A 9,864-nucleotide genomic window follows, 5' to 3' on the forward strand; every position below is an offset into this window, starting at 1 on the left:
CGCGGACTCTGAGCAGAGGCAGGAGGACCGCAGTGCAGCCCAGAAGGTGGAGAGAGCCCTCTCTGAGCTTTACCTGCTCCGGATTCTTTCGACCCACTCCCTCGCTCAGCTCCCGAGGTGGCTTCCCGCCACACCTGTTGCTCTGAGCCGCTCTCTCGCCAAGCTCGCCAGGGGTTGTGCTGTATGCGCTCAGGACTCCTCGCGGGTTCCTGGAGAGGAGGGCTCCCCGGGATTGCCAACCGATTCCACTCCCAGCTGTTGCCAGGGTTCCAAGTCGCCAGCAGAGCCAGCGCTCTTTCTGCACTTTCCAGGCAGTTGGCAGGAGGGTGCTCCGGCCGCTCGGTTGCAAATGAAAGGTAATGCAGAGGGAGAAATCCGCGCCTCCGGGAGCCGGGAGCCTCCCTGCCCCCGGAAGTCACCGCGCGGAGACTAGACCAATCCTAAAGGATGGGTCCCCGCCCATCTCCTCACTGGAATCAGACACCCTGGGCAAGGTGCGAACCAGCCTCAGTCCAGCAAAAGGGTGGTTCCGCTGACCGCACAGACCCAGTGGCAAGGGCAGCTGAGCTGCTCAGAGCGTGGGCGGGAGGCCAAGGGATGAGCAAGTCTCCTCACCCATCAGCACCTTTCAATTTTCTCCCAGTGAGAGCGCTCTCCTAATAAGCCTCAGGAAGTCCATGATTGGCACTGAGAAATCCCTAATCCCCACCCTCATCCTGCCCACCGCTAGGAGCTAAAGAAGGCGGGGTGGGGGGTGGGGGGGTAAGAGAATAGCCTGTAAACAAGCATAAGTGATATGAAAGGGGAAGGTATATGCTCACATCATCCAAATTTAGATCACTTTTGCCTTACATTGCTCATCTGAGTGACAGAGACAGAAGCACCAACATGAAATATTTGTAAAGTGAAAGAGCATGTTTAATATCACTGTTGTAATGACAAGAAAATGAGCTGCTTTAGTATAGCACTGTCAGTAAATGTCATCAGAGCCCAAATGGGTTCATTTATTTGCAGCATTTATATGATTTGTCACTTTAAAAAAAAAAATCAGCATGTTTCCTACATTCTCCAAATGGCAAGGGAGTGTCCCTGCACCAGACACAGTGCTCGAAAGAACAGGTAATGCACAGGTGAGTCGGGTGGGACACAGAAATGTAGGTGAGAACAGAGTGAGTGCTGTGATAGAAGTTTGCACAACCCTGAGGCAGGGCCATCTGGAGTTTGGGAAGTAGTATATCATTTCTCTTTCTTTTTATCTCACTGATTCTGCTCTGCCTCATTTCCAGAAATATTTTAATGCAGTTCATTGAACACCTACTATGTTCTAAGTAGTACTTTACTTTCAGTCATTGTTTCATTTTGTGGACCCTGAGAAAGAAGCTACCTACCAAGAAGGACCAGCAGCCATTTCTACACAGGGGCCTCCCTGCAAACTGCACTTCAGGGAGAAGCCTGCACTGAACTGCCCACCTGCTCTGTTTTTACCATCTGAGTCAGCCCTTATAAAGAAATTCCTGGAAACCTATTTCAACCAATAGGACTGTGGCTTTCCCTGTCCATCAATTGTTACCAACCAATCGGAGTGTCTGCATTCTGACCAATCAAACTGCAAGGATTTTGAGTCCTAATTTGCATGATGATGGGCCGATCACAGGTCAGGGGTGGGAATTTTTCTCTATATAAGTCACCTTCCCCTCTGGCTGTAAGAGTACATGCTCTTTTTCCAGCTGAGGCTGAAGACAATGTTTCCCTGATGGATTTGAAACACCAAAGATGTCTCAATGAACCAGAGCAGAGCTGGAGAGGAGCTTTATCCCAGGGCCTACTGTCTCACAATTAAGGAGATTACACTGAATAAAGTTTACTTCTTCATCACACCCTTAATTGGGGATTCCTTTTGGTATTGAACTAGCCCCAATGACCATCATTTGACAATTTAATCCTTGTGATTCTCTTTTAAGGAACTTACAACGTAACAAGATCAGGGTGTTTCTGGCAAGGGAATTGTGTTATCCACACACATTTCCCTGAGGACAAAATTGAGTGTAAGTAACTTGCTTATCCAAGTATCTTACTAAAACAAGAGCACTCTTATCTTCCCTAAGAGGATGCTGCCAAATATCATTAAATTGCCTTACCCATCGGAGTTACTGTTTCTCCCAAGGAGCTCTCTGACCTACACTTTCATGGCATGCTGTAGTGGGCAGCTTCGTTGCTCTGAAAGTTATTTGTAATAATAGTTAGAAGAGAGTAGGTTGTTGTTTTTTTATTATTGTGATAAGCTCTTTTCAACATGGAATATATGTGAAGAAATTATATCCAAATAGCACATGTAGCCACCACCCAACTTAGAATAATAAAAAATTGTCAATAGAATTGCAGCTACTTTTATGTATTTCCCCAATCACAACCTCCACCCCCACCCTCATCATCTCCAGGTAACTTGTGTGGTCTATTAGTAATTTATTTATATATTTGTGGCATATGCATATGTTTTTAAATAATAAACTGTTTTTTTTTATTTATTTTAATGTTATACATCGGGTCTCATAATGCTTTTTTTCCCTGAGGGTATAATTTGCTTGGTATTACTATTGATGTCAACATTCTTTGCTTTTTATTGGCTTGCTAGATAATTTGCAAACTTCCTATGTCCTGTGACTTAGAAGTAGCTCTTGGAAACAGCACATAGCTGAATTATACTTTAAACTCCAATTTGACCATCTCTAATTTTTTTAACTGGAGAGTTTGGTACATTTATATGTATTGTTATTATTGATCGATCTGAACTTACTTTTAACATTTTATTTGTTTTCTATGTCCATGCTTCTTTTTAATCCCTTTTGTTTTACATCTTTTAGATTTACTTTTTGTTTGTTTGTTTGTTTCACCTTAAAATGAGAAGAAAAAGGAACTTGTTAATCTAACCAAAGCTGACTCATGCATTCCTTTGGCATGAGAGCTTATATAGCTGGTTCCCTCACTGATGGTGGAGTTCAAGAATCCTGGTATTTTACAAAGGTTTCAGCTCCATTTCAAAGCATAATGATCATATTCTGTGTGTCATAGGCATGTATTTCCTACTCTCAAACTCCCTGTCCCTTCTGAATAAATATGGAGCTCAATGCCAGATCCTTCTCTCTCTCTTCTCCATAGAGCTACTGTCAGCCTCTGGGCAGGTTCCTGTTTCAGCTCCATGTCTGGGAGGGAAGGACTTTCCCTGTGCTGAGAAGCAGCCCCTGTCCATCTGCAGCCATTGCTGAAACTTTTGGGCCTCTGTCACCACCTTTCTGTATTCTCAATTTCCTATCTGCTCAGACTATGGGCTTCCTCAGGATGGATGTCTTTCCATGTCATGATCTCCAGAGGGAGGTGTGAGCCAGCCTGGGAAACCTCTGACTCTCTTCTCATTCCCCAGACCCAGCACTGAGCTGACAGCTCTGCTTGCTGTAGCTGCCATGCTGGACTGCAAGTGCCAACAGGACTTGCCTCCTGGATTCTGAGATGACGCCAGTTCTCTCTGCTCCTGAGCCCCAGCCATGGTAGCCACACCAGCCAAATCCTTCATCAGCCCTCAGACTCCTCTCCTCCACCTGCCCTAAAGTGTCTGTGTGAACAAATGCTTTGATATTATCTGTGTTCTCCACTCTTGGGCTGGGAGACATCACCTGGGGACATCAAGTAACATTTTCTCACTCACAGCCACCATTTTTTGGTGGCTTTGAACAACTTATTTTGGAACTCAGGGTACCCTCTCCCCAACAAATACACTTGCATACACTCACACACATACTCATTCTCCTGCACACATGCTTGCACACACAAGAAGATATCACTTTACACACTAGAATAGCTATCCTATATAATAAAAGCGTAATATGCTAAGTGTCCAGTCATCCAGTCATCTGATTGGTCATTCAATCAATCAAAGTGTAATATGCTAATGATATGCTAAGGCCACTCAACTGCTCACTATGATGTGCACTGATCACCAGGGGGCAGACAGTTAACTGGTTGACCAGTTGCTATGACATGCACTAACCACCAGGAGGCAGATGCTCTGACTGGTAGATTACCCTGCTGCTGGGGTGCAGCCAATCAGGACTGAGCAAGACATGCTGGACACACCCTGGAGCCCTTCCACAGTCCCTCCCCAGCTGGCCAACCTCCTGCATCCTTCCCTGGCCCCAATCATACACTGGTTGGGTCCCTCAGCTTGGCCTATGCCCTATTGCAATTCAGGACCCCTTGGGGGATATCAGAGAGTCAGTTTCAGCCCAATCCTATAGGCCAGGCCAAGGGAACCTACTGATGCATGAATTTGTGCACTGGGCCTCTAGTAATAATAATAATAACAAGTGTTAATAAAGATGTAGTAGAACTGTTCCCTCATTGATGAGAGTGTAAAATGGTGCAGCCACTTTGGAAAAAGAGTTTAACAGCTTTTCAAATTGTTTTGGCAATTTGAATTTAATTCAAAAAGTTAAGTATAGAGTTTTCATTTAAGCCAGCAATACTACTTCTAGGTATAAACCCAAAGAATTGAAAATATATATCCACACACTCATGAAACAAAAGCAACCAAAAAAACTTGTACATGAATATTCATACTAGACTTACTCAAAATACCCAAATGAACAAAAAAGCAACTGATGAATGGATAAACAAAATCTTGCCTATCCATAAAATGGATTATATATATATATATATATATATATATATATATATATATATATATATGGCTAAGTGACCATCTGACCAGTACCTATGATGTGCACTGACCACCAGGAGGCAGACAATGCAGAAGCAGCTGAGCTGTGGTGACTTGGCAGTGAAAATTCTCAGGTGATGCACCTGGAACCAGAGAATCAACTTCTCACAATTTGGGACCCCTCTGGGGATGTTGGAGAGCCAGTTTTGGCCAGATCCCCTCAGGCCAGGCCAAGGAACCCCACCTGCTGGAGGGACCCAACTCACTCCACAGATGCAACTTCGAGCCACAACACCGCCCCAGGAGCAGCCAGCCAGGAAGGTAAGGTGGAAGGTTGGCTCCATGGCATGCCCAGTCCATCTTGCCCAGTCCCACTCCACCGACCACTTTCTAATTAATTTCCTTTCAATGTGCACGAATCCGTGCACTGGGGCACTAGTTTGCCATAAAAGGAATGAAGTACTGATTCATGCTACTACATGAACCTTGGAAGTATTATGGTGTGAAAGAGGCCAGTCACAAAAGGCCACATAATTCATAATTCAAATTACCTAAGACTCCCGGAGTGAACAAATCCACAGAGAGACAGTGGGTCAGTGGCTGCCAGAGGAAGGACAAGGGGTGGGGCTTCTTTCTGGTGCAGTGAAAATGCTCTGGAAATAGACAGTAGTGATGGCTGCACTCCTCTGGGAGTAACTGCTGGTTGTAATCTCCAAAAGGGTGAGTTTTACTGTATATCCACTGCACTTCGATAAAGCTGTTATTTAAAAGTGATTGGACATAGCCCTGGCCAGAGTGCTCAGAAATTAGAGCGTTGGTCCAAGCACCAAAGAATCAAGTTTTGCAGGTTTGTTCCCTAGACCTGGTTGGGGTGCGTGTGGGAGGCATCCAATTGATGTGTCTCTCTTTCTCTCGCCCCATGTCCCTCTCTCCCTCCCACTCTATCTAAAAGCAAAGAAAACTATCCTCGAGTGAGAATTAACAATGATTGGACATAATAATAGTTAAGAATGATAATTTTAGAGATTCTATGTTAAAATCTAATTTAATAAAGAATGTAATCCAGCCAAAACCGGTTTGGCTCAGTGAATAGAGCAGTGGCCTGTGGACTGAAAGGTCCCAGGTTTGATTCCGGTCAAGGGCATGTACCTTGGTTGTGGCACATCTCTAGTGGGGGGTGTGCAGGAGGCAGCTAATGTTGTTTCTCTCTCATCAATGTTTCTAACTCTCTGTCCCTCTCTCTTCCTCTCTGTCAAAAGTCAATAAAATATATATTTTTTTAATTGTAATCCATATTAGGATGCAAAATATTAGTCTTTCCTATCTTGGACTTAATAAATAAATATTGTCTGATGCTACAAATAGGAAAGTAGATATAAATATGTTACCTACAGTCATGCATGCTCCTTCTGCTAGAACTGAAAATAGAAACAATCCCAAGACATGGCTTCTGGAAAATAGGATGCTAATGGCCAGTGTGTGTATGACTGTGACTTTTGCCCTTAAGTCCTTCTGCACTATTTGTTACCAAGTAAATAGCATATTTTTAACCAACTGTTGTTAATACAGTAGAGTGAAGTAGATTTATAATGATAGCTTGCAAAGTTTTTCAACAAATGTGTTAAGAAAACAAGCTGTAAAAGTGAACACATAGCACAGTGCCTTTTTAAACAAAAGAGGTAGAAGAAATTATGGCATAAATATCTTTGCACATGTCTGGGGTTGTCTAGAAACATGTGCAGAACGATTGGTGGTGATTTCCCAGAGTGGTGCTCACAGGACAGCACGCCTTGCCTGACAAGGAACAGGCAGGCGAGTTCATTTTCACCTCTAAGCTTCTAGACTTTTCTCCATGATGACTGTGCTTATTTTTATGGTATTTTTATAGTTCAATCAACAATAAAAACAACTACTTCAGTATTTTCAAATTTATCTTGGTTTTTCTATTGCCTTGATAATGCTCATGCTCTGATTAGTTTGAAAGGTAAACTTGAAAATAACTTAGAGGCAGGGAATTAAATCTTTAGAAGGTAAGTCATACGTGAAGAGGGAAAGAAAAAGGGATTGTTTTTTAAAAGGACATGGGGAAGGGGGGGAGCTCCTTGTCTTTGACCTAAATTCAACATGAGGTTTAGGCACCTGCCCTCAGGCCCCATCCCTCCAAAAATCTACCTAGAACAAACACCAAAGAAGAGGGTCATGTTCTCCAAGCTGGCAGAATACTCAGCCAGAGGATCAGTAAACCGGCCCATCCAATCACTAAGAGGCAGAGGAAATACAATCCCTGGCAGACAAAAACAAAGCCACGAAGCTACCAAAGGAAGTAGAAGAAAAATCCAACTTTTGTTAGAGTTCCACATAGATTTTGCAGGCTTGAAAGGGAAACTTTTTAATTATTTATTTCTTACGTGAAAGATCCAGCTAGACAAATCCAGCTAGAGGTGAAATTTTACATGAACCCATGAATTTCTTAATAAAGAGCTTGAAAATGTATAACTCCTGTTCAAGTCAACTAGAGTTCAGATTGATTAACTATGTCTTTCTGTCACCACTTGATGGCAACATAACCTGCAGGGGTGGTGAAGGCTTTATGGATCCAGATATACTTCCCTAGAAATTCCCAGGAGCAGGACAATGCTTTCAGACTCCCCCAAATGACTGTACATTTCCGCCTTCACTTTCTCAAAGTTCAAGCAACATTCTTTAGCATTCTCAGGAAGACGGAAAAGATGGCTGCGCCCAGAAGAACTGTAATTCATCTAGCTATGGTAATTGGGTTTTTATTCACAAGCCATATGTAGAGAATCACAGTGGAATGCACTTAAATTAGGTTAAACTATATCTGAAATATCATTTGCAAAATTAGTTTGTAATGTACAATATTTCCCTGACCTGCTATTAAATAAGATTTGGGGTGATGTATGTCTAAGCAATTTTCCATTAGAAGTTTTTAACTCTTATCATCCACTTATATTCTCCTTCTGGGAGTCTTTTTCAGGACACTTATCTCCTCCCTAGTTTTAATATGGAGTTTTTCCAAAACAAACACTGTCCAATAACACATAGGAACATAAAAAATGTATATAAGCAATGTTGTCTTCACAAAACCATTATTTATTATTGAGAAATTACTAGTCTTTCCTGGCTGGTGTGGCTCAGTAGTTAAGCGTGGACCTATGAACCAGGAGGTAACAGTTCGATTCCCCAGTGAAGGCTCATGCCCAGGTTGTGGGCTTGATCCTGAAGGAGACAGCTAATCCATGATTCTCTCTCATCATTGATGTTTCTATCTTTCACTCCCTTTCCCTTCTCTGAAATCAATAAAAATACATTTAAAAAAAAAGAGAGAGAGAGAGCGCGAGAAGTTACTAGTCTCTCTAGCCTCAAAACAGACCAACTCTATAGGAAGCACCAATAGAAACTCAAAATAATGGAAAGAATATTAAAGTTAAACTATTGCCCCCACTCTTTCTTTCACTCATACAACACCCAGACTCATTCATCTCATGATTATTCTTCCCTTCCTCATGTGATGATGTGGGGGATGAGTTCACCGTGGCAGATGCAGGGCCAACAGGTGAGGGTTCTCATTGCTTGATTTTTCCAGGGTTCCACTTTGGCTTCTGATGAAAGATGCTAATGGCTTCAGCATTCTTGGCAAAAATGTTTGTTTGTAATGCAAATGAGCCAAATAGAGATGTAGAAAGAGAAAAATCTAAAATACATTGTACTTAGCCTCATAAATCAAGTGCTCTTGATTGAGTCATCTCATTAATGGACCAGGACTATTTTTTAATATTGAACAAGAAATGATATATTGAGAAATGGGAGACTTGCTGATGAGTTTTCTATAACAACTATTGTGATATAATTATTAATAGTGCTTTTATTGTTTATTTCTATCATTATTATCATTTTCTGGATCTATTTCAAGTTATCCTAATAGTCTTCAAATTCTCATTCAGCTTAATGACTTTTTATGATTAGTAATGTTTGATCATGACCACGTATTGATCTGAATTCCTCAAAATCAACTTAGACTAAAATAGAATCCTGTTCAACACAATATTATGTAACGATTTATGTTTTACGGATACTTCAAAAAGAATCTATGATGGCCAAGTTTGTGATGGAGTCAGATGAACTAAGAACCACTTTGATGTATACTCTGAAGAAATTTGATAGGGATTCACCCCCTCCTGGGAGAAGAAGGTGCAGGTGTGGCCTCCACGGCATGCAGTGTGGCCCTGGTGTAGTGGAGAGGATCCAGATTCGGGGGAAACAGAAGGCACTGCTGTGCTCACACCTTGTTTTATAAATGGCATTGCTCTTGTAGTTGATGCCTGGGTGTGGTTCTATGATGTGCACAGCTCACGTGATGTTTACTCATTCCCAATAAATCTGTACAGAGTCAAAAGCCAGGAATGGCTTAACATTTCCATCTGCTCAGCATCTCCCCATTGGTACATTTAGCTCCAAAATATGCAAGAAAGTACTTTAACAATTATTGCCATTTGTGAAAGGAATTATTGATAACTAGACTCTTAACTAGTGTTTTTATTTTGAAAGTGTTTACCATGGATTTTCAACCTAAGCACCTTACTTTGGGATAATTTGAATGTCTCTTGTGGACAAGATTTTATCATGGCTCACCCCAGGCCAACCCACCGATGTCCATGGTATGGGTTATTGTAATAACGTACTGGTTGGTCCATCGGCTTCACCACTTAGCCCCTACGGATGGCACATGAGTATTTCACAGATTTTGAATGTCATTTAACAAGCAATCTTCTGCGGTGTGTACCAGGCCTGGCTCTGTGAGGGGGCACCACAATCATCATGGACTGATTCCCCCAGCAAAAGGGAGCTGAACACTGTGTAGAGACATAAAAACTGGTGATTTTTTTCATGCCCCATTGCTTACAAACTGCAAACAGAAATTTTTCAAAAACATAGACTGCTAGAATTAGAACAAACAGACCAATAAGTGATGGGTCACATAGGTTAGTGTGGTTGATTCCACAGCGGAGATTGCAAATACATGGAAGCACCTGGCGATTGATTGAGAGCCCAGTTCCTCAGCTGAATGCCAGGACCATGGTAGTCATGGTTTCCCAGCCAGCTGTCACCAAAAGGGATGGCTTACCAGAACC

This window comes from Pipistrellus kuhlii, unplaced genomic scaffold (genome assembly GCF_014108245.1).
Source record: "Pipistrellus kuhlii isolate mPipKuh1 unplaced genomic scaffold, mPipKuh1.p scaffold_m20_p_6, whole genome shotgun sequence".
NCBI lineage: Eukaryota > Metazoa > Chordata > Mammalia > Chiroptera > Vespertilionidae > Pipistrellus > Pipistrellus kuhlii.